General features: G+C 41.3%; 1 pseudogene across 1 annotated transcript in view; it reads right to left on the bottom strand.

Annotated features, from left to right (window-relative positions):
• Positions 1-22,023, bottom strand: part of LOC309870624 (signal recognition particle 14 kDa protein pseudogene) — a 31,551-nt pseudogene extending 9,528 nt beyond the window's left edge. Inside the window, exon 1 of the transcript in view lies at positions 21,708-22,023. The product of the transcript in view is annotated as a signal recognition particle 14 kDa protein pseudogene (transcript). The remainder of the gene's footprint in view (positions 1-21,707) is intronic.
• Between the last annotated feature and the right edge of the window lie 4,225 nt (positions 22,024-26,248).

The raw sequence follows: 26,248 nt of genomic DNA, 5'->3' as shown, positions 1-26,248 counted from the left end.
AGGTCAAGTGTGATGAGATGAGGTGGCATGGACTTGTGTTTCCACTTCCTGACTACAAGTGCCCCTAATGTTGCTGACAGGGGCCTCATACCCAAACCTGGGCCACGACAGCCAGCAGCTTCCTGTCGACCCTACAGTCTGAACTCTGTGCTCTCACTAGCAAGGCTATATGTGATCTGACCCCTGGCAGCCTCCCTAGCCTCGGACTCCTCCACATCCCTCCCTCCCTCTCAGTTCTGCACCCTAGAGGTCTCCAGCGTCTCCAAGGGCCCTTCTACAAGAGGTTCCCTTGAATCCTATACCATCTTAGGCTGCAGGTCCCAGTTCAAACATGGCTTCCCCAGAACCCTAACCACCACGCTCCCCTGTTCTTCAGATTCATAGTCCTTTTCTCTCCATAGCACCTTCACAGTGTGTAACTAGGCATGGCTTATTTAAGCTGGAATATAAGCTCTCTAGGGCCAGGACCAGGCCTACTGAACTCACCTTGGAATCCCCAACAATCAACCTGGCATATAGTAGGTGCTCAATAAAGGCGTGGGGACTTAATGAATGAATGAATGACTGGAGGAGAACCATGCAGAAGGCCCTTAGCACCATGGGGGCACCGCCCTCCAGGCCCAGCTCTCCATTATCACCTCTACACTCCTGCTTTTGCCCCAATCATTCTCACTGGACAGGGGAGAGGGCTGCGCCACACAACTTCAGCTGGCTTGGACCTCACACAGCCTGGCTGGGCCTGCACTTGTGGAGAAAAAACAGTTCTAATCCAGAAGGGCCTTTCTTTTCTCAGGAACTGGGCTTAAGACACATAGAATTCTGTGAATCTGATTTCCCCAGATCCCAGGCCCCTCCAAGAGCAGCAGCCTCTGCTCCCCTAGCGGGCCTCTGGATAGAAGCCAGGATGCTGCACCCTCTAGGTCTCCTGCCTCCCACAGCTCTTGGGGCCCCCCCAGATCATAATCTCTCCTCCAAGATGTAAAAATATGTTTCAAGGCACTAACTGGGGAGGTCATTACTTCAAAGACCCTCTTGGCAAATTCCTTTATTGGCCTCAATTTAAAAAGCCAGAGTCTTCTATTATAAGAAGGGGGCTCCTTAGAGCAGGACCCACCTGTGAAAATACTGCCCTCTTCAGGGATTGAGCCGAGCAGGGAAGGGCAGGCGCCAGGCTGCTCGGCTGCTCCCAGAGGAAGGGTGGGGAGGAGGTTCAGAAGAGCTTAAGAAATGGTCTTTTCCTGAAGAGAGGGAAACTCCTCCTGGCCAAAGACTCCAGATGGGAATTAACGCTTTCAGGGCCTAGTGGAGGGACCTGCGGTGTTCTGGCCTCAGGCGGCCCTCTCGTTTGTCCCAAAAGGACTGACCTTGTGGAGGACGAAACAAAACCATTCTGCCTCCATTCCCAGCCCTCTGAGCAGGTGGCCTCACTGCCCACCTCTCAGTGATGGGAGTCCCTGAATCACCAGTCCTCAGCCATAAAGGGCTCCCTGTACCCAGACTGTTCTGATCTCGGTCCCCTCCCCTCAGTTAACACAGGGAAGCTGTCGGCTCCAAGCCTCCCCCGCCCTGAGCTGCATCTGCAGTGAGAGTCACCCAGGCCTCTCCTCCTGCCTTTTCAGGACACCCTCCTGCAGTGAGTACCCCCTGCCCTCTATGATTTGGTCTCTCCCTCCCTACTTGCCCCTCCCGCCAGCATTTATGATGCCCAAGAGTCCACCATGTTTACATGGCAGGGCTCCCGCTGCAGCCCCAGCTCCTCCTGCCATTTATGGCCAACCGTGTTGGAGGTGCCCACACTTGCTATCTTTCCTTCCTCACCCACGGTAGTGTGGCTTTGGTCCTCATCACTTTCCTGAAACTGCTCTCTGTGAGTACCCCGAAGGCGTCCTTCTTGCTAAGCAGCCTGTCTCTCCATCTTGAAGTACTCCTTTGCCTTGTCTTTCTCAGCACGGTGTACCTGTGTTGGCTCCTGCCCTCTGGCTGCAGCTTCATCGTCTGCATTGTGGCCTCTTCAGAATTCTGTCTGATGTTCCTTGTTTTATCTCCTCTCCACACTGCCCAGGTGATCTGATCTACTTCTATGGCGTCAGTGACCCTAGAATCTCTCTCAGGAGAGAGCTTTGGACCGATATAGTAATTAATTCATTCATTCATTCATTTGTTCACTCACTCAACAGACGGAGCACCTGCCATCTGCCAGGCACTGTTCTCAGTAACAGAACAGAAGAAGCCCCTGCTCTCGCTTGCCAGCGTAGTGGAGACGAACACCAGACAAGGAGAGGAGGTCACTCCATGTGGGATAAATGCTAGCAGAGAAACAGGCCAGTGTGGTGGAGGGGAGGCACGGGGATGGCATCATTCAGGGTTAGGTCAGGAAGCAGAGACGCAGTGAGGATGAAGAAACAGGGGACATATTATAGGAATAAGACATGCAATGCTCTGGGGAAAACTAGGGGAAGCAGAAGCCCTAAAGGGGGAGTTGGAAGAGCCAAAGAAAGTCATGAACCAGTGCCCTGAACCAGGTGTGCCCAATCCGAGTGGGCCCTGATCAAAGTCAGTGGAAGACTGTTTCCTCTATAGCTGGAGGTGGGCAGGGCCGGAAGCAGGTGAGACCCATTCTGAGAGCCATCCGGTTGCAACTGGATTGTGGCCAGTTCTCCCAGTTGGGCTCCCTGATGCTCTTCTCTCCTTCCAATGTGTCCTTCACAGCACAACCGAAGCAACCTTCCCGACATGCTGTCCTAACCCGCCCCTCCCTTTCTTCAAATGCCTCCTGCTCCCCATTACCTTCCAGATCCCTTTCAGACTCTTTGGCAAGCTGATCCTGCCGACCATGCCCTCCCGTACCCCTTACCCGCATGCTTCTCTGCTCTGAGAGCCTGCCCCGCTCCGGGCTCATTCCCACTCTCCAAACCCTCGCCAGATAAAACTTCCTGCATGTTCTCATGCCCTCACTCTCTTCCAGACTTCAGAACACTCTTTTCTCTTCCCTCACATTCTTTTCCTGCCAACTCTTACCCACCCCCACAGGACTCAGCTTACACACCTCCTCCTCCAGGAAGCTTCCATGATACCCACCCCATAATAGATAGCTAGGCCCCTCCCATGGGATCCTCCAGATCCCGTATTGCTCTCTGTCCTTGTCTCATGCTCAGGTACTGAAAAGCTTTTTTTTGTCCTTGTGCTTCACTCCACCATGAAAACCAAGAGGAAAGAGGCCCCATTCTGACCAGCCCAGGCCTGGGCACTGCAGGTGTGTGATAAGGTGTCCATTGAATTAACAGAGGTTTACAAAACATAAATATGATTTATTGTGTAATGTTCTTGTAAAAAACAGAACACAAAATTTTGTGTATGTTAAGATTATAATTGTCAAATAAGTAGAAGGAAAATGTACGCACATTTAAAGGGCGGTGGAAGGAGTGAGATACGATTGTTGATAAAGGCTTACGTCTGGCTGGCGGAACTGTGGATAACTTTTCTACATTTCAGTTTCAAACTGTTCTGTAAAGTAAAAAAAAAAAATTACCAAAACATTTTTTTAAAAGCAATAAATTGCTCTCTTACCACCTCCTTCTATTTTTATATTCAGATTCCTCCTAACCACATTTGTTCTCTACTTCTAAGAATGAAGATTTCTGTCTTGGGCAGAGAAAGCCAAATTTTCCCTTTCAGTAGGAGTTGACTGACCTGTCTTGTCCGTGTCATCTGTTCCCAGATACCATCTGCCAGAAAACATGTTCCCATCTCTTTCTTACTCTTCTTGCTTTGTGAGACAAAAAGTAATTATGAGGATTTTGATTTCTATCAGAACACCATACGGATGGATATTTTTAGATGCATAAATGGCCCAGGTGTCAGGTCCCAAATCTGACTTTCAAGAACAAGCTTTCCCCTAGATTCCCCAAAGGGAATATAAGCTCAGAAGACAAAATATAAGGCCAAGGAGCCCTTGTTCCTGGTGGAGGCTTTGCCCCAAACCCCACTGCAGAGCCGAGGCAGATCTCCCTTGGCTTTGTTGGGTGACCTTCTCCTCTCCAGGTAAGCCCAGCCTCAAATCCTAGAGCTGCTGCCCTGTGAAGAAGGGCGATCCTGAACACTCCTACCCAGGGGAGTGGAAGAGAGCACATGAGCACATTGGCCCCAGAACCCAGAGCCCCAGTGATCTGGGAAGCCCACCTAGCAGTGGGACTACCCCTAGCCCAGTACAAGTAAGTAACTACTAAATGCAGGAGAGAAAGAAGATCACACCCTTAGCACTGTGGACCTATCTTTGACTCTAAGCAACCCCATTACAGAAGGGAAAGGGGAGGAGAAAATCAGATAGGAGGAGCCTGGTCCAACTTGAGATCAATACGTAAGTTGCCATTTGCATTCTGAAATTTAGTTTTCTTTAGATGTACCATTCACTCTACCTTTGCACATGTCTTGCATCTGTGTTCACAAGAGAATCCCCTTGGGAGCTTTATAAGCAACCATTTGGAGTAATTTCCCCTAAGGAGACATTTTAATCAATTTTGTCATTTTGGGCCATGTTAAAATGTTTGGATTCAGTGTGGTAGGAAAAGGGTGAGCCTTAAAAATTGCCAAGGAGTGGGGGGAGGAGTCAAGATGGCGGAGAAGTAGCAGGCTGAGACTACTTCAGCTAGCCGGAGATCAGCTAGATAGCTTATCTAAAGATTGCAAACACCTGAAAATCCATCGGCAGATCGAAGAGAAGAAGAACAGCAATTCTGGAAACAGAAAAACAACCACTTTCTGAAAGGTAGGACCGGCGGAGAAGTGAATCCAAAGCGACGGGAAGATAGACCCCAGGGGGAGGGGCCGGCTCCCGGCTAGCGGCGGAGCAACGGCGCACAAAATCAGGACTTTTAAAAGTCTGTTCCACTGAGGGACATCGCTCCAGAGGCTACCCGGGGCAAAGCCCACACAGGGTCAGCGTGGCCTCAGGTCCCGCAGGGTCACAGAAGGATCGGGGGTGTCTGAGTGTCGCAGAGCTTGCGGGTATTGGAACGGGAAAGCCGGCTACAGAGACAGAGCCGACAGTAAGCTCCCAGCTCAGGGTGACCTTGAACCGGTCGCAGGCTCGGTGAGCTCAGAGCGCGGCCGAGGTCAGGCAGAGGGGAGTAACTGGGCGCTGTTCTCTGAGGGCGCACTGAGGAGTGGGGCCCCGGGCTCTCGGCTCCTCCGGGCCAGAGACCACGAGGCCGCCATTTGTATTCCCGTGCTCCGGAACTCTACAGAAAGCGCTCAGGGAACAAAAGCTCCTGAAAGCAAACCCGAGCGGATTACTCACACCGGGCCCCGGGTAAGGGCAATGTAAGGGGCAGAAACTTGAGAATCACTACAACAGGCCCCTCCCCCAGAAGATCAACAAGAAATCCAGCTGAGACCAAGTTCACCTACCAAGGAGTGCGGTTTCAATACCAAGGAGAGCAGCAGAATTCCAGAGGAGGAGAAAGCCAAGCACGGAACTCATGGCTTTTTCCCTGTGATTTTTTTTAGTCTTGCAGTTAATTTAATTTTTTTCTTTTTCATTTTTTGTTTTTTTATCTCGCCTTCGGGTAAAATTTTTTTTTTAACTGTTACCTTTTTCTTTTTTAATGATTTTTTACTAGTTTATCTAATATATATATTTTTTCTTTTTTATATTTTTCTTAGGTGTTTTCTTTTCTTAAAATTCTTTTCTTTCTTCCTTTTTGAACCTCTTTTTATCCCCTTTCTCCCCCCTCATGATTTGGGATCTCTTCTAATTTGGTTAAAGCATATTTTCCTGGGGCTGTTGCCACCTTTTTAGTATTTTACTTGCCCCTTCATATACTCTTATCTGGACAAAATGACAAGACAGAAAAATTCAACACAAAAAAAAGAACAAGAGGCAGTACCGAAGGCTAAGGACCTAATCAATACAGACATTGGTAATATGTCAGATCTAGAGTTCAGAATGACAATTCTCAAGGTTCTAGCCGGGCTCGAAAAATGCATGAAAGATATTAGAGAAACCCTCTCGAGAGATATAAAAGCCCTTTCTGGAAAAATAAAAGAACTAAAATCTAACCAAGTTGAAATCAAAAAAGCTATTAATGAGGTGCAATCAAAAATGGAGGCTCTCACTGCTAGGATAAATGAGGCAGAAGAAAGAATTAGTGATATAGAAGACCAAATGACAGAGAATAAAGAAGCTGAGCAAAAGAGGGACAAACAGCTACTGGACCACGAGGGGAGAATTCGAGAGATAAGTGACACCATAAGACGAAACAACATTAGAATAATTGGGATTCCAGAAGAAGAAGAAAGAGAGAGGGGAGCAGAAGGTATACTGGAGAGAATTATTGGGGAGAATTTCCCCAATATGGCAAAGGGAACGAGCATCAAAATTCAGGATCAGAGAACGCCCCTCAAAATCAATAAGAATAGGCCCACACCCCGTCACCTAATAGTAAAATTTACAAGTCTCAGTGACAAAGAGAAAATCCTGAAAGCAGCCCGGGAAAAGAAGTCTGTAACATACAATGGTAAAAATATTAGATTGGCAGCTGACTTATCCACAGAGACCTGGCAGGCCAGAAAGAGCTGGCATGATATTTTCAGAGCACTAAACGAGAAAAACATGCAGCCAAGAATACTATATCCAGCTAGGCTATCATTGAAAATAGAAGGAGAGATTAAAAGCTTCCAGGACAAACAAAAACTGAAAGAATTTACAAACACCAAACCAGCTCTACAGGAAATCTTGAAAGGGGTCCTCTAAGCAAAGAGAGAGCCTACAAGTGGTAGATCAGAAAGGAACAGAGACCATATACAGTAACAGTCACCTTACAGGCAATACAATGGCCCTAAATTCATATCTCTCAATAGTTACCCTGAATGTTAATGGGCTAAATGCCCCTGCCAAAAGACACAGGGTATCAGAATGGATAAAAAAACAAAACCCATCTATATGTTGCCTCCAAGAAACTCATTTTAAGCCCGAAGACACCTCCAGATTTAAAGTGAGGGGGTGGAAAAGAATTTACCATGCTAATGGACATCAGAAGAAAGCAGGAGTGGCAATCCTTATATCAGATCAATTAGATTTTAAGCCAAAGACTATAATAAGAGATGAGGAAGGACATTATATCATACTCAAAGGGTCTGTCCAACAAGAAGATTTAACAATTTTTTTTTAAAGATTTTTATTTATTTGTCAGAGAAAGCGAGTGAGAGCGAGCACAGGCAGACAGAGTGGAAGGCAGAGTCAGACGGAGAAGCAGGCTCCCTGTGGAGCAAGGAGCCCGATATGGGACTCGATCCCAGGACGCTGGGATCATGACCTGAGCCGAAGGCAGCTGCTCAACCAACTGAGCCACCCAGGCGTCCCAAGATTTAACAATTTTAAATATCTATGCCCCCAACGTGAGAGCAACCAACTATATACAGCAATTAATAACAAAATCAAAGAAACACATAAACAATAATACAATAATAGTAGGGGACTTTAACACTCCCCTCACTGAAATGGACAGATCATCCAAGCAAAAGATCAGCAAGGAAATAAAGGCCTTAAACGACACACTGGACCAGATGGACATCACAGATATATTCAGAACATTTCATCCCAAAGCAACAGAATACACATTCTTCTCTAGTGCACATGGAACATTCTCCAGAATAGATCACATCCTCGGTCCTAAATCAGGACTCAACTGGTATCAAAAGATTGGGATCATTCCCTGCATATTTTCAGACCACAATGCTCTAAAGCTAGAACTCAACCACAAAAAGAAGTTTGAAAAGAACCCAAATACATGGAGACTAAACAGCATCCTTCTAAAGAATGAATGGGTCAACCGGGAAATTAAAGAAGAATTGAAAAAAATCATGGAAACAAATGATAATGAAAATACAACGGTTCAAAAACTGTGGGACACAACAAAGGCAGTCCTGAGAGGAAAATATATAGCGGTACAAGCCTTTCTCAAGAAACAAGAAAGGTCTCAGGTACACAACCTAACCCTACACCTAAAGGAGCTGAAGAAAGAACAAGAAAGAAACCCTAAGCCCAGCAGGAGAAGAGAAATCATAAAGATCAGAGCAGAAATCAATGAAATAGAAACCAAAAAAACAATAGAACAAATCAACGAAAGTAGGAGCTGGTTTTTTGAAAGAATTAATAAAATTGATAAACCCCTGGCCCGACTTATCAAAAAGAAAAGAGAAAGGACCCAAATAAATAACATCATGAATGAAAGAGGAGAGATCACAACTAACACCAAAGAAATACAAACTATTATAAGAACATACTATGAGCAACTCTACGGCAATAAATTTGACAATCTGGAAGAAATGGATGCATTCCTAGAAACATATAAACTACCACAACTGAACCAGGAAGAAATAGAAAGCCTGAACAGACCCATAACCAGTAAGGAGATTGAAACAGTCATTAAAAATCTCCAAACAAACAAAAGCCCAGGGCCAGATGGCTTCCCGGGGGAATTCTACCAAACATTTAAAGAAGAACTAATTCCTATTCTCCTGAAACTGTTCCAAAAAATAGAAATGGAAGGAAAACTTCCAAACTCATTTTATTAGGCCAGCATCACCTTGATCCCAAAACCAGACAAGGATCCCACCAAAATGAGAGCTATAGACCAATATCCTTGATGAACACAGATGCGAAAATACTCAACAAAATACTAGCCAACAGGATTCAACAGTACATTAAAAAGATTATTCACCACGACCAAGTGGGATTTATTCCAGGGCTGCAAGGTTGGTTCAACATCCGCAAATCAGTCAATGTGATACAACACATCAATAAAAGAAAGAACAAGAACCATATGATACTCTCAATAGATGCTGAAAAAGCATTTGACAAAGTACAGCATCCCTTCCTGATCAAAACTCTTCAAAGTGTAGGGATAGAGGGCACATACCTCAATATCATCAAAGCCATCTATGAAAAACCCACCGCAAATATCATTCTCAATGGAGAAAAACTGAAAGCTTTTCCGCTAAGGTCAGGAACACGGCAGGATGTCCATTATCACCACTGCTATTCAACATAGTACTAGAGGTCCTAGCCTCAGCAATCAGACAACAAAAGGAAATTAAAGGCATCCAAATCGGCAAAGAAGAAGTCAAATTATCACTCTTCGCAGATGATATGATACTATATGTGAAAAACCCAAAAGACTCCACTCCAAAACTGCTAGAACTTATACAGGAAGTCAGTAAAGTGTCAGGATATAAAATCAATGCACAGAAATCAGTTGCATTTCTCTACACCAACAGCAAGACAGAAGAAAGAGAAATTAAGGAGTCAATCCCATTTATAATTGCACCCAAAACCATAAGATACCTAGGAATAAACCTAACCAAAGAGACACAGAATCTATACTCAGAAAACTATAAAGTACTCATGAAAGAAATTGAGGAAGACACAAAGAAATGGAAAAATGTTCCATGCTCCTGGATTGGAAGAATAAATATTGTGAAAATGTCTATGCTACCTAAAGCAATCTACACATTTAATGCAATTCCTATCAAAATACCATCCATCTTTTTCAAAGAAATGGAACAAATAATTCTAAAATTTATATGGAACCAGAAAAGACCTCGAATAGCCAAAGGGATATTGAAAAAGAAAGCCAATGTTGGGGGAGAGGGTTTGGGAGAAGGGGGTGGGATTATGGACATTGGGGAGGGTATGTGCTTTGGTGAGTGCTGTGAAGTGTGTAAACCTGGTGATTCACAGACCTGTACCCCTGGGGATAAAAATATATGTTTATAAAAAATAAAAAATTTTATTAAAAGCCTTAAAAAAATAAATAAAAGTACACTTAACATCCAAAAAAAAAAATTGCCAAGGAGTGGATGGGCTTGGTGGGTTTAGTGCCCTGAAAAGAGCTCTCTAACATCCATGTCGGGAATGGGTAGGTTGTACTCGTTCGGTAAGAGTTAATAAAAGCCTTAACTATGGCAGTCTGAGGAGGTGAGTCTGAGGGAGGAGGAGAAGGTTTGAGAGCCATTCCAGGGAAGAGCTGATGGGATTAGAAGAGGAATGAAGGTCATGTCCAAGGTTATAGCTTGGGAAACAAAGTGGGTAGTGACAGCTGTAATCCAGACATGTAATACAGATGGAGAAGTAGGCCTTTGAGGAAGGGATAATGAGTTTGAGATGCCTGAGAGATATCTAGGCAGAAATTTTCAGTATATATTTGAAGATATGGGCCTGGAGCTTGTGATAGAGATCGGGGGTCTTATTATGGTATAGAAAATAGTTATAGATGTGCAGATACAGATATATGGTAGATATGTGTGAGAGACCCAGGCAGAGATTGAGGTAGATCTAGATAGATCTTGACACATGGCAATTAGAGTCCAAATGTGGATGACTCCAAGAATTTTTTCAAGGAAGAAATAGTGGTAGTTGGTAGTAGGTAACCATTTAAATGTATGTGATAAAACCATTGTAAGCAGTGAAAAGTGACTCCAGACATCTGAGTCTGGGTGTCTGGAAGGACAGGGGTCCCATGGGCAGAGAAAACAAGGACAGGTTGTAGGAGGAGAGGATGACCAGTGTCAGAGTCACTGTGTTGGAGATAATGGCAGGACATACAGCTGGAAGGGCCAACTAGGCAGCTGTAGGAGCAGAGCTCTGGTGGGGTCAGCCTGAAGGTGCAGAATTCAGAATCATAAAATCCCAAGATGTTAGTGCTGGAAGGGACTTTCGACTCCATCTCACCTGATGCCTTCCTTTTATACCTGAGGAAACTGAGATAAATTAAAAGCTCAACTCAAGCTTACACAGCTTTTGCTAGCAGAACCAGAAGCAGAAACCTAGTCTCTCCATTCCTAGTTCAGAACTTTTGAGAATGTGAAAATGGAGAAGACAGCTTTCTGAGAGAGAACGGCAAAGGGCTGTTGCAGTGTTAAGTAAGTCACGGTGACTCTGAGTACGTTAGTATGTTACGTTAGAACACGTGCATGGTTGGAAGGGACAGAAATTCATTGCCAAGTCACAGTGAGGCTAGGAATGGCCTTCAAGGATAGCTGGATCAAGGGGCCAAATGCCATCTGGACTGTTTCTTTTAAGCATCTCTCTTCTCTGTATGAGCCTGATGCTCTCATATTGGGCTTCACTCATAATAGCAGACATGGCCACTGGTGTACTCCAGACTCTTCTCCTTCTAGCGTTTGGTCAGAGAGGGAAAAAGGCTTGCCTTTTTTATTTTGATTGGTTTTTGATTGACCAGTTTACATCATGCCAATATCTGACCAAAATGCTACGATCCACAAGACATCACATGACTACAACTGGGAAATTGTTTCTAATTGAAAGAAAGGAGGTAGGGGAAGAATGCTGGGAAGAAGGAGTCAGCAGGTCTAGTGTACTTGACAAAAACTTGGAGCATAGACAGGAAAACCTGAGCATCAAGGGATCAGCTACATGAGAGAGATGAAAGAGGGAAGGCTCAGGGCAAAAACCAAGTGATCTAAAGGTTGAGGATCGGGGAACCAGAAGAGGTCTCTGTCTGTAAGTGATGAGGTACAAGGGAGGGAAAATAGGAAAGGATTAGGTGAGTGGAGCAGGATAGAGAAGTAGAGAAAGTAGGCAGTTAAGGTGTCAAGCACCACTTGGATTTGAGGTCACAGCAAATCCAGGAGCTGTGCCTAGCAAAGAGCCAAAAAGGGCTCTTTCCTCAAGGACAGGAGGGGACACAGAGGGAAACATGGCCCATTACATAGGCAGTCAGAAAGGGTAGATGAGCCAATGAGAGGAGCCAGAACACAGATTCCTTAGATTATGTCTTCTAGGAAATAAGACTTAATTATGATGACCCATAAAAACATGGACCAGTTTTTGATAGGGTTACTAGACCAGTAGATTAGAAGCATGAAGAAAACATAGAGGCTCAAAAAGAAAAAGAAGCTGTAATCACAATTCCCAGAAGTAACACTATTGAATTTCACATGTTACTTTATATAAATGCTTTTCCTTTTTACAAAAGTTGAATCTTACTGCGCATATTCTTTTAAAACTTGCCTTTTCACTTAACAATATAATGCAAACATCTTTTTGTGTCAACACATATATGTCTACAATATTTTTATTGGCTGCATATAATTCTAATGTTTACATATATCATCATTTATTTAAATCCCTACTGGGGCCACATAGGCAATATTCAATTTCCTTTTTTTTTTTAAGCTTTATTTATTTAAATCAACTCTAAACCCAATGTGGGGCTCAAACTCATGACCCCAAGATCAAGATCAAATGCTCTTTTGACCAAGCCAGCCAGGTACCCCAGCAATATCCAGTTCCTTATAATTTTCTCTTTTTAAAATTTTTTTAAATTTCTTTCAGCATAACAGTATTCATCATTTTTGCACCACACCCAGTGCTCCATGCAATCCATGCCCTCTATAATACCCACCACCTGGTACCCCGACCTCCCCCCCCGCCGCCCCTTCAAAACCCTCAGATTGTTTTTCAGAGTCCATGGTCTCTCATGGTTCACCTGCCCTTATAATTTTCCATAGCTAAACCTTTATATACATGACCTTCAACTTAGAACAAATTCCTGGAAATATAATTTCTTCAAAGAGAGTGTGCATACTATAAAAAACAAAATTACCCTTCAGAAGGATTGTACCACTTTCTCTCCTTCTCAATGATGGTAAAGAAAAAACTATTTTTTCCCTTTTTGATGGTAGTTTTCTTTTCCAACTATTACTGGTAAGAACAATACACATGTCTAGTATTGGGAATATATTATAAGAGTCCCTGTTCAAATATTGGGGAACCAGATGAGAGACAAAGGGAAAAGATGGTATTTTGTAGGTTTTTTTTATTTGGTTGTTTTTCTTCTAATCAACAGATTCTAAGTGTTCTTTATATTGTCAACATGAAAGTACTCTGTCAGATAGTGTATTGCAAATATTTTTCCAAGTATGTGGCTTCTCTTCTTATTTTCTTAAATGGAATTTTTTAAATAGCAGAAGTTTTTCATTTTGATGAAATTTAATTTTTTAAAATGTTTCTCTATGGTTCATGCTTTTTGTGTCCATACTAAGAAATATTCACTCACCCCAAAGTCATAAAGATTACCTATGATTTCTCCTAAAAGGTTTACAGTTTTAGCTTTTACATTTAGGTACCTGATCCATTTTAAGTAATGTTTAGTATGAGGTGAGGTAAGGGCTAGGGTTCTTGTTTTCCACATGAATCTGCTTTTGATTGAGCATCATTTGTTGAAAAACACTATCCTTTTCCTCATTGAATCAGTTTGCCCCCTTTGTTGGAAATCAATTGGTCATATTTGTTTGGGCCTATTGCTGAACTTATTGTGTTTGATCGATCTACCCTGGTGCTAATTTGACACAGGCTTACTTACTGTGACTTCATAGTCAGATTTGAAATTACTATTAATTTTTTAACTTCTTGATTTAATAACTTTTTAAATATTTATTTTTAATCTTAACTTGTTTAATGGTGAAAACATTTAAGAGTACAAATTTGCCTCTGAATAACACTTTGAGTAATCTTTGCTATATGGAATGACCTTGGACAACCACACATTAAGATATATTTTAAAGCTAAGATAGGAGTGCATGGGTGGCTCAGATGGTTGGGCATCTGCCTTCAGCTCGGGTCATGATCTCCAGGTCCTGGGATTGAGCCCCACATCGGGCTCCCAGCTCAGTAGGGAGTCTGCTTCTCCTTCTCCCTCTGCCTGTCATTCCCCCTGCATGTGCTTACTCTCTCTCTTAAAAAAAAGATAATTAAAACTTATGTTAATGGCACATACACAAAAAAGATATTAAGTACAAAAAAGAATTTAGGAAGTGACTGCTTTAAGAAAAGTAGTAAAAAATAATAAATTTAGTATAAAAGTCCCAGACCTTTAGTTTAAAGGCACCAACCTTCCTCTTAAGCATTCCTAAGAGACAGCCCGGCCCCACCACAACACTACCAGATATGTTCCCATGAATCTCTTCAGGCTGCTGGTCACTTCTGGTCTTGCTTGCTCTAAAAGACACAGCTACAGTGGCCTCCACCACTGTGCACTACCCCTCACACTCCGCCGCCATTGACACCGGTGGTTCCGGAGGGTTCTCCTCTCTTTTCTCCAGTCTTCCCTTCCCCCAAAGACTTTTCCATGAGGATTCACACTGGCAACTTATGTCACCACTCTTCTAGGGTGAGAGGAATCCCGGGGCTCCTGGGATAGTGGACTGGGTAGGTAGGTGGCTGAGGTCCTCATCAGAATCCCTTGGGCTCCTGAAAAACTACATGGTTTTGTGAAAATGGCTTACTTCTTAGCCAGCTTAAGCCTTTCACAATTTTGTTGTTCTTTTAAAACTACACAGTGTTATAAAAGTAACACATACTCAATGTAGAACATCTGGAACATAGAGAAAAGTAGAGAGAGACAAAAATCATCTGTAATTCACCACTGGTGTGAACACTGTTACTATCCTTCTATGTATATTTTTAACCTCATTAAGACTCAAACTGTTTCTACAGTTTTATATCCTGCCATGGTAAGTTAATATTATTTGGGGATTATTGTCTTGTTTAACTTTTTTTTTGAAAACCCTATTTTAATGTCTGTATATTTTTCCATGATATATCATAATGTAACCATCAACCATTGTTGATTATGTAGACTATTCCCATTTTGCTCTTATAAATAACATGTGCTATGCATCCTTAAACACATCTGCATTATTTATTATTTCTTTATAATAAATTCCTAGAAGTAGAATTACTGGTTGAAAGAGCATAAATCTTTATAAGGCTCTTGATACATAGAGGACAAATTTCTTTCTAGAAAATTTTTATCAGTTCATACTCCCACCAGCTGTGAATAACAGTGTTATATCACACTCTGGCAAGCACTATTTTTTTTTCGATCTTTGTTAATTTGATAGGCTAAAAAAAGACATCTTGTTGCCTTAATTTGCATATTTTGATAACCAGCAATGTTAAAATTTTTATGTGTTTATTAACCTTTCATAATTTTGTTTCAAAGCTCTTTACATTTTAAGACCATTATCTTTCTGCCATATTTGCTGGAGATATTTGAGGTATTGTTCAATGTTCTTAATTGTCAGTGGTCATTTGAAATAGTAAAAATTCTTTTTAGCTATTTTTACATTACTGCTTCAACTATTTAGATGGATAGTGGTTGGTTAAAAATGTCTCAAGAAATCTTGCTTTTATAAATCTCTTTCTACCATTCTAATAGGTTTTGCTTTGTGCCTTTTGATGCTATAATATTGGAGTATTAAGCATCAACCAGGTTCTGAAAGGAAACAGATGGCCCACTGTAAGTGGGTAATTTGAGGAGAGCCTAATAAAGAAACTAAAGGCAAAGGTGTGGTTCTGGTACAGTGAAACCACCATGGTAGTATAGTACCCTAGGGCTAGAATAGCAGGGATCCATCCTCTCCCTTAGGTTGGAAGGAGCAAAGGTGAGAGCAGATCTGGAAACCTGAAAACAAGGAGGGCCATGTGGAAAGGGCTCTCTCCAGTGAGAACTATGACCTCAGGGAAGGGACAGAGTCAACCTGTGATACTGTTGCAGGTAGGCTACTGGGGAACTAAGCATCCCAACTCTACCTTTCATCCTCCCTTTAATCTGCTGCTGGTGTTCTCCATTGGCCAAACCCAAGTAGAAGAAGAGAGCAAGGGAGCTGTTCATGTCCCTACAGGTTCCCCTATTGGGGTTCAAAGGACCCAAGGGGATAAAGGAAGAGCAGATCTGGCAGGCTACGTGAAAAGTGCCCAGCACAAAGACTTCTTACTGTTAAAAAATCCCTACCACTTTTAACTCTTATCCATAAAAACTGACCTTTTATGATACTTTTTGTCTTAATTCTGCTTTTTCTGATATCCTATTGACTTGTTTTTCTAATGTGATTTAGCCTGTGCACTTTCTACTGGTTCAAGATTAATTTGACTTGATTTATGTTCTACATAGCTTGCACTGGGCTAAGAGAAAGGGGAAAATGCACAGACACTGGGCAGAGGCTGCAGGCTGTCCTCTAATACCCGTTTCCCTCTCCTTGGTAGTACCAACACTCTCAGTTGTCATCTGGCCACATGGCTGCTCAGAACAAAGCCTGCATTTCCCAGCCTTCCTCATGGCTCAGGTGACATGGGACTAAGACCTGGCCAATGGGATGTGCAGAGAATCTATGTAGGCAATACTGGTCATTTCCCTGAAGGATGGAGAATGAGCCTCCCCCCTTCCCCTCCACACTGCTCCTTGAAGCATAGATATGGCAGAGAGTCACTGGGATGATAAGGAATGCTGGAGCAGTGGGGTCCTTGGACTGCCTGATTGTTTTTCTACAGACCTAGATGAGAAAGACATAAACTTCTTGTTTAAGTTACTGTTGCTTTGTGTATGACACTAAAGCCAAGCCTAATTCCTAACTGCCACAGATCCCAAGGAGCAGAATTTCAGCCATCTATTCAAAGGGGGAAAGAGAATGGAGATAACACTTTCTGAGCACCCGCTGAGTGCTTTCACCTATATTACTGCACTTAATACTCCCAGTAATCCTACTATTATCACCATTTTCACTCATGAGGAGACTGAGGCTCGGTTTGCTTAGGAAACTTGCCCATAGTCACACAGTTAATACCCTGAATAGGTAGGAGTTCCAACAAAGGTGTGGCTACCTGACTCCAAAGCCCTAGTTCCCTTCACATCAATCTCCTATAGACGAGCGAACAAAAAAGAGATTCCCAACTGGGCCAAGAGCAAGCTCATGTATAGGCTTTAATTGCCTCATATCCTCTTGTGTGCTTCTGGGAACCAAATAGATAAACCATAACACCTTGTCATCATAGCAACCATTGTTTACAACTGGAATTCATTCTTCAGCTCTGAGGAATGGCGAGGAGCCCTCAGCTCCGGGGATTTATGAGTAATAAGAAATGCTAGAACTCCAGCCTTCTATTGTAAAACAGAGAGGCCTTGGAAGATGAAGGTACATACTACACAACGTCAAGCATTCGTGACTCACATGCCATCACCAGCATCATCCTAAAAACACTCTTGGTTCAAAGAAAATCAGTTTCCCCAGCAAGATTCCCATTTCTCTCATTTACATACCAAAGGTGGGCAACAGGAGGAGAATTATGGAAGCTTGGATCATTTTTATACTTCTCAAGGGTAGTAAGAAAAGGAATTGGGTTAGGGAATGTGCCTGGTGCCCAGGTCTTATCGAGCTGTTACCATAACTTAATGAAGTCTCCACATTTGTACTTTCCTGGGCTCTCTTTCAGAGAGCTGCTTTGGGCCAGAACTTTGGGGGGCATGCCGTGAAGTTAGTTCATCTCTAAAAATAGTCAAGTTCTCTCTGTTGTGTTGTAGCAAGAGCTCCCCTTATTCATACCCAGGTGTGTATTCCATGTGCTACTAAAGCTTCCAGTCCTTGAGGTGACAAAACTGGCCTGGGTCCAATGTGAGAAGGAAGAGAATGACCCCTTCTCTGTCTCTTGACCATTTGACCCCAAACAAACACTCTGGAAGCTGGACTTCTTTCTCTCTTCTAAGCCACAGACTGAGATTCATCTTTCTTGCATATGAATGTTACAAGACCATTTGTTGAAAAGACTATCCTTTCTTCACTGAATGGCTTTTGCATCTTGGTAAAAAATCAACTTACCAACCTCACACCATATACAAAATTAACTTAAAATGGACGAAAAACCTAAATATAAATATGCAAGAACCGAAATTATAAAATTCTTAGAAGATGGGTATGAACCTCCATGATCTTTGTTTTATAGATATGACAACAAAAACATGAACAATGGGATGAAAAAAATAGATAAATTGGCCTGCAACAAAATTTAAAACTTCTGTGCATCGAAGGACATTGCCCAAAAGTGATAAGACAATCCAAAGAATGGGAGAAAATATTTGCAAATCGTCTGCTAAAAGTCTAATATCCAAAATATTTTACAACCTTTACCACTTAACAACAAGAAGACCACAACTTAATTAAAAAGCAGGAAAAGACGTGACATTTCTCCAAAAATTTACTAACAACCAACCGACTGCTCATGAAAAGGTATTCAACATCACAGTCATTAGGGAAAGGCAGAAAGCCACAGTGAGCTCTCACCTCACACTCACTAGGATGGTCACAATAAACCAAAACAAAACCAAGGAAGTACGAAGTGTGGTGAGGATGTGAAGAAATGGAAATCCTCATACGTTGCTGGTGGGAAAGTGAAATGGCACAGCAGGTGTAGGAAACAGTTTGGTTGTTCCTAAGTAAGTGAAACAAAGAATTATCATATTACCCAGCAATTCCCTTTCTAGGCATATGCCCCAAAGACTTGAAAACAGGTGTTCAAAGAGAAATCTGTACACAAAGATTCATAGCGACACTACTCACTATAGTCAAAAGGTAGAAGCAACCAAAATACCCATTAGCTGATGAGAAGATAAACAAAATGTGGTATATCCATACAATGCTATATTATTCAGGCATAAAAAGGAATGAGGATTGAAACGTGCTATAACACGGATAAATCTTGAAAACATTATGCTAAGTAAATGAAACCAGACACAAAAAGCCATGTACGGTATGATTTAATTTATATGAAATACCCAGAATAGACAAATCCTTTGAGGCAGAAATCAGATTAGTGGTTGCCCAGAGCTGAGGACAGAGGGGAAAGTGGTGTGATTGCTTGATGGGGACAGTGTTTCTTTCTGGGGTGAATTTTGTTTTGTTTGTTTGTATGTAGAGTCTACATATAAGTGAAATCATATGGCATTTGTTGTTCTCTGTATGACTTATTTTACTCAGCATAGTACTACCCTCGAGGTATTATTCATTCATGTTGTCACAGAAGACAAGATTCCTTCTTTTCTCTCTTTCTATCTTTGTTTCTTCCTTCCTTCCTTCCTCCTTTTCTTCCTTTCTTTCCTTCTTTCTTTCTTTATGCTGAGTAGTAATCCCTTGTGTGTATATACCATATCTTCTTTATCTATTCATCCTTCGATGGACACTGGGTCACTTTCATAGCTTGACTCTTGTAAATAACGCTGCAATGAACATAGGTGTGCATATATCTTTTTAAATTAGTGTTTTTATTTTCTTCAGATAAATGCCCATAAGTGGAATAGCTGGGTCATAGGGTAGCTCTATTTCTAATTTTTTGAGGAGCCTCCAAAATGTTTTCCACAGTGGCTGCACCAGTTTACATTCCCACCAACAGTGCATGAGGGTTCCCTTTCTCCACATCCTCTTTAACACTTGCTTCTTGTCTTTTTGAAAACAGTCATTCTAACAGTTGTGAAGGGCTATCTCATCATGGTTTTGATTTGCATTTCCCTGATCATTAGTGACATTGAGCATCTTTTAATGTGTCTGTTGGCCATCCATAGGTCTTCTTTGGAAAAATGTCTATTTAGATCCCCTGCTCATTTTTTTTTTTTAATCAGATATTTTTTTTGCTGTTGAATTGTTTGAGTAGCTCTGCCTCTCTACCTGGTCATGATGTGGCACTTCTCTCCATCGCTGTTGAGTAGCTGTTCCATTAGCTTGTCAGGCTTTTTTTCAGAGGGCACTGATCCTTGTAGCTGTAGATTCGGTTTGTCTGTGGAAAGAGGTGAGCTCAGGATCTTCTCATATCACCATCCTGCACTACGTATATTTTAAACACTGAATCTGTAATTGGAAACCTTTCCACAAAAAGAGTTCTGGCCCAGAAGTTTACAATAAACATTTAAGGAAGAAATAATGCCAGTGTTATACAAACTGTTCCAAAGAATGTAAAAAGAGTAAGCACTTCCCAATTTATTTTATGAAGATAGATGGAAAAAAATAAACAAATTGTGAGCAAAGCAAATCTAGTGATATGTTTAAAAAACCAAGTTGGATTTATTCCAAGAATGCATAGTGAAAGGTTAGTTTAACATTCAAAAACTCAAGCAATATAACTCACTATATTAATTATAATTGAGAAGAAAAATCAAATAATTATCTCAGTAGATGTAGAAAAATGTATAAAGTTCTTAGGAGATTGGGTGAGCCTGGTGGTGGGTATTGTGGAGGACACATATTGCGTGGAGCACTGGGTGTGGTGCATAAATAATAAATTCTGGGACACTGAAAGGAAATTTTCAAAATAAAAAATTTTTAAAAGACACTATTAGATTAAAAAATGTATGAAGTTTTCTCTCTCTTTAGAGAGAATATATTATATGTATATATATATGTATATGTTCATGATTAAATAAATAAAAACTGTTAGCAACTAGGAATAAAAGGAAACTTGCTGAAGCTGGTAAATTATATATACAAAAAACTTAGAGCAAACATTGTACTTAATAACGAAGTATTGAAACCTTTCCCTCTGAGTTCAGGAATACGACAAATGTATCTACTATTACTTCTCTTCAATGTTTAACAAAGATTTCAGTCAATGTGTTAAGGAAAGAGAATAAAATTTAATAAGATACAGACATTAGGAAAAGAAATAAAGGTCATTATTCACAGGTGATATAATATTGCTCATGGAAAACTTGGAACAATTTCAGATAAATTATTACAACTAATAATGGATTTAACAAAGTCACTGGGAATAAAATTAATATAGGATAATCAATTGTACCTCTACATACTAGCAGCATACAATTAAAGAGCCGAGTACTGCTCTTTAGGATACTACTTATAGGATACTACTTATGATCTATCAAGAAAACCAAATACCTAGGGCTTAATCTAATAAACTGTGTATAAGAACTCTACAAGAAATATACAAATATCGTTAGGAGAACTTTGAAATATTTAAATAAACAGAAGTATATATCATGTCAAGAATTAGAAAGCTCAATATTACAAAGCTATCTGGAGTCCCCAGACTATGTCCACACAGAGAGACTCACACATACACATCGATTGAGACAAAGGTGACACTACAGTGCAATGGGGAAAGGATGGCCTTTTCAGTAGATAATGCTGTGTAAGCTGTAATCCCACATGTAAGTAAAAAGTCTTGACTTTTACCTAACATCACAGGCAAAAATTAAATCCCAGGTGTATTGTGGATCTAAATGTGAAAGGTAAAACTACAAACTTCTAGAGAAGTGGTTGGCAAATATTTTTTGTAAAGGGCCAGATAGTAAGCCCTTAATGCTTTGTGTGCTATACTACTCAACTCTGTGACTATAGCACACAAAAGCAGCCATAAACAATATACTAACAAACAAGCATGGCTGTGTCCCAATAAAACTTTTTTTTACAAAAATAGGTGGTAGACTTTAATTTGTCAATGCAGTTGTGTGAATTCTCAAAGGAACCAGTATCTCCCCAGGGAGTGAAAATTCATTCTTGGAGGGAGGGGAGCAGACATGTTATTATTATTATTTTTATGCAGATAAATACAGGTTTAATGATCCATTGCTCTTCACACAGGTGGCTACAGAGTCTTTATAATCCCAGAATACACAACCATACAACAAAGACAAATCAGCCAATACTAAAATAAACTTGGTTTCTTAAAACTATCCTGTAAACACTGCAGCCCTTCTTCCATCCAAAATGACCCTCATCTCACATGGAAAGTTCTTATAGGGGAACCAGGAACCTAGTTTTATGGCCAACAGTAAAAACCAAAGAAAAAATAGTAATTTGGTGGTTAGTTGGTGAAGGAAGACATCTGGTGCCCTTCCCTGTGCTCTTTTGCTCTTCTTACTTTTGCTCTCTTTGTCTCTTCTTCAGCCCACCCATGTTAGTTCTCAGTAGGATTGAGTAAGCCATCTGAAACTCATTCACCTCTTTGGAGTTCGCCACAGTGCTGATCTTCTTTTTCCCATCAGTAGCGTTTAACAGACACTTGTTGTCTGAGGGCTAAAACCCTCTGCAGAGCCTTTCCTTGGAATGGGTTTAGTTCAACCATCACACATTTTCAGGGTGATGAACATGCTGCCTGACAACCTTCTGAAAGAGTCTGATCAGCTCCATCAGGAACTGCTCACTCTCCAGCAGCACCATCCCGATGCCTCTATCTCCCCTGGGTCAGCATAAGGCCTATTATATTTATGTAGAAAACATAGATATATGTACAGCACATAAATGGATAGTATATGTGTAGTATTAAAGCTTTACAGTGGAGACAGCAGTGATTAGGAAAAAAATATTAAAGAAGTCTCCTTTGGGAGTAGGATTTTTAGTTATACATTGCTGCAGAACAATATTACTACAAACTTAGTGACATAAAGCAACTCATCTCCTATGTCACAGCTTCCATGCTCCACGAATCTGGCCACAACTTAGTTGAGTCCCCAAGAAGACTATTATCAAAGCATCAGTTAGGGCTAGGTCATTTGAAACTTTTCCCAAGGAAGGATCCACTTCTAAGCTCACATGGTTATTGGCAGCACTCTGTTACTTGCAGGCTTTGGGCCCAAGGACTACAGTTTCTTCCTGCTGTCATCCAGAGGTCACCCTCAGATCCTTGCTACATGGCTGTCCTCATCAGGAAGCTCACCATATGGAATCTTTCTTCTTCAAAACTAGCAAAGGAGAGTGTCGCCAAGCAAGTCAGCTGTTATAATTTCAGTTAACATTATGGTGGAAGAGACAACCCATCACCTTTACTGTGTTCTATTAGCAAGAAGTAAATTGCAGGTCTCTCCTGCACTCAAGGGTGGGGGGTTTTGTAGATGATGGGACCCACCTGTTAAACACAGGTGATAATAAGAAAGGTTAAGAAACCTTGTTCAAGAACTAGATAATGTCTTCATAATCTGAAGGTAAGCAAGGATTTCCTAAGCAGTACACAAAAAGCACTAAGCACAATGGGACAAAATGATAAAGTAGACTACGTTAACACAAATAACTTCTATTCCTCAAAAAACACCATTAGGAAAAAGAAAAGACAAGCAACAAAGTGGGAGGAAACATTTAAAATACACATGTCTGACAAAGATGAAAAAAACTTGTATCCAGCATGTAGCCAGAACTCTTTTAAGTCATGAAAGACAGATGCACCACTAGAGAAATGGGCAAAAGACTTGAATAGGTATGTCTCAAGAGAGGATATGTAAATGCTCAATAAACAGATGAAAAAGTGTGCTGTCATTAATCATCAGGGAAATGCAAATTAAAAACACACCCAAAAGGCTAAAAACTAAAAGACAAAAATACCCATAAGGATATAGAGCAACTAGAACTCCCATCACTGCTAGATTAATGTAAATTGGTAAAAATAATTTTTGACAGTGGTCTTTGATAGTAGATCTTTGCCAGTATTTAGTGAAAATGAACACACAGATACCCTGTGGTCTGCCAATTCCACTGCTAGACATGTACTCAACAGAAGTGACATGTACCAAAATGCTCTTGGCAGCACTGTTCGTTAGTAGTCAAAACTCGAAACAACCAAAATGCCCAGTAATGACTGAATAGATAGATGGTGCTGTACTTACCTAATGTCAATCTAGATAGCAAAGAGAGGAAAAAGGCTTACTGCTTTATGCAACAACATGGATGACTCTCACAAAATAATACTGGGCAAGGGGACAGAAAGTGTGACTTGCTCATATAAATTTCAAAAATGGGAAAAGCTAATCAACGATGAATGGAAGTCAGAATAGAGATTTCCCCTGTGGGAAGAGGAGCCAGTGACTAGTAGGGATCACGGAGAAAATTCTGGGGAGTTGATAATATTCTCTCTCTCCATCTGGAAGCTGGTTATAATGATTTGTTCACTGGGCTGCACACTTATAATTTATGCACTTGACTGTGTGCACGTAAAGCTTCTAGAAAAAGTTTACTTTAAAATTATATTCACTGAATTACTAACACCCAAATATAAAATCTAAATCACTAGTAGAGAGAAATACAGATTAAAGTAATAATGAAATGTCGCTTCATCCAAAAACATCTATTCCTAGAGGACATGTGGAGGGAAAGGAACTCTAACATATCGTTGATGCCGATATGAACTGTTTTAGCGGTTTTGAAAAGCAACCTGTAAACACCCATAAAATTAAACTATATAGATATATGTATCCACCTAGCCATAATATTAAAAGAACTAGGATATATAAGGACATATATTCAAGGACATTTATTGCTGCCTTGTTATTGTGGGGGAAAAAACTGGAAGCAAAATTAATGCCTATAAATAGGGGAATAGCTGAAAAATATGTTTTGGCCATACCATGGAATATTAGACAGCTGTTTTATAAAAATAGGAAATATACTTTTTTGCCCTAGAGGGATTTACGTGAGGTTTGATGAAGCAAGTTGTAGAGAAGGGTAAATAATATCTGGTCTTTATATTTTGATAAAAAATGACAAAGAAACGAAGACTCTTATGTATATGAGGGTGTGTATGTGTGTGTGTGCCTGCATATGAAATGACCACATTAGCATTGAGAAAAATATAGAAGGTTCCATACTAGTTCACTAACATGGGTTGGCATGCAGTTTTATAGAGGAATGAGCGACGAGAAGGGGGAAAGACATTCCAAAAGAAAAAAAGGGGAAAGCAAAGCAAAGCATTTATGTGAATTACCTGCATGTGTGTCAAGAAACTCAGTAACTTAAACAAAGACGGAATAACAATTCTGTAGTCATTTTACGAAAGAGAAAATAAACGAGTTCTTTTGCCTCTTCCATCTTTCAAGTCATTTCAGTCATACAAAAAACCTAATCCACAGTTCATGAACCCCATTATTTGCTTCTAAAATATAACTGAGCTGTTTTCCTTCATTTTATATTTTTATTTTATAATTAAAACATTTTTACTTAAGATCTTCGTCTTAAAAATGCTCAGTGCGATAATTATGGCTTGCCCTACCTTTCCTTGCTTTTTCTTTCTTTTTTTTTTTTTTAAATAACACACAGTGCCTACTGACAGCACACCATCTGTTCATTTACCTTCTGTCCTCCACACGGGAATGAGCATGCACTGAGGCAGGGCCTGGCCCCAGGGTTTGCCACCGTGTCACGAGTGTCTGGAGGGGTATCTGTCAAACAATAGGTGCCCAAACAATGCTTGACTGGATTTCTGAATGAATACCTTTTCTATTTTGACTCCCCTCCACGTGAGTCTGTTTCACTTACTCTTGGATTTCTTTAGCACATGTTTAAATCACACTTACCATACACGACATAGAAGCAAACAAAGGAAGACGACATGACCCATTCCTTCCCAAACAGCATGCAGTCCAGTGGGAGAAAAGGCCAGAAAGTCACTAACTGTATGGGACACAATGACAGAGATAAGCTTGATGTGCTAATGGAGTGCCAAGAAGTGGGACTTTACTCCTAACTCAGCCTCTGTGCAAGGGTAGGGATGCTTCCAGAAACCAGTCATCTCATGAGGGAAGGTACCAAGGCTGGGGAGGAAACCACTCTGAGGGCAGGGAACAGGCCATACTGCAGGAGCCAGAGTGTCCAAGAGAATACCCAGGAAGCTTGGTTGGAAGGGGAAGGAGGGGCCAGGCAAGGAAGGGCTGGGAAGGGCGTCTGGATAGTATGAAGGTCGGTATCAAGTCTTCCTGGTCCAGGCATGACTGTCTACTGAGGGATCCAAATAGAATCGCAGTATAAATCTTGTCACCTTTGCCAGAGTTGAGCTTCAGGGGAATGGATCAAGGCAGGTTGGTACTAAATTCTCAGTGCTCTTTTCTGGTGGAATTTGCTGGGTTAAAACGCTCCTTAGGCTCAACTCTGGGCCTCTGTCAGTGGTTTTCTGCCACTGTGACTCTGCTTAGGGAAGGTGAGGTTCAAGGCTTTGAGATGCTGCTGTAGGACCAAGTTCTCCAGTTCAGTTGGTTTGCAGAGGCAGCCTGAGGGCTTCCTGGGACCCCCTTGGTTCACAGGATTCCCAGATCAGGATTATTGTGTCCTCCCTGACTCAGTGATGAGCTAAGACTTCCTCTTCTCTATGCAGCCGTTCTATCTACGCACTTGGTGTGAATTCCCTTGGCAATTAGTTGTACTGATTTTTGCTCAGTACACTCATTCCCTTTTCCCGGCACCCCTAGGGTTAGCGATGATAACATCAGAAGTTGCTATGAATTGGATTACTAACATGGCCCATTTAATCTTCACAAGAATCCTATGAGGCCATCATTATCATTATCCCCATTGCCCAGATGGAGAAACAGACTTGCAAGGATAAGTCACTTGCACAGAGCCTAGCAGCCACAAGGCAACACAATTGCACACCCTCCTAAGTCTTTACCAACTTAGGAAGCCATGC

This window comes from Mustela nivalis (genome assembly GCF_964662115.1).
Source record: "Mustela nivalis genome assembly, chromosome: 8".
In the NCBI taxonomy this organism is placed as follows: domain Eukaryota; kingdom Metazoa; phylum Chordata; class Mammalia; order Carnivora; family Mustelidae; genus Mustela; species Mustela nivalis.
Note: the sequence above shows the minus strand (reverse complement) of the source record. Positions and strands in the feature narration are given on the sequence as shown.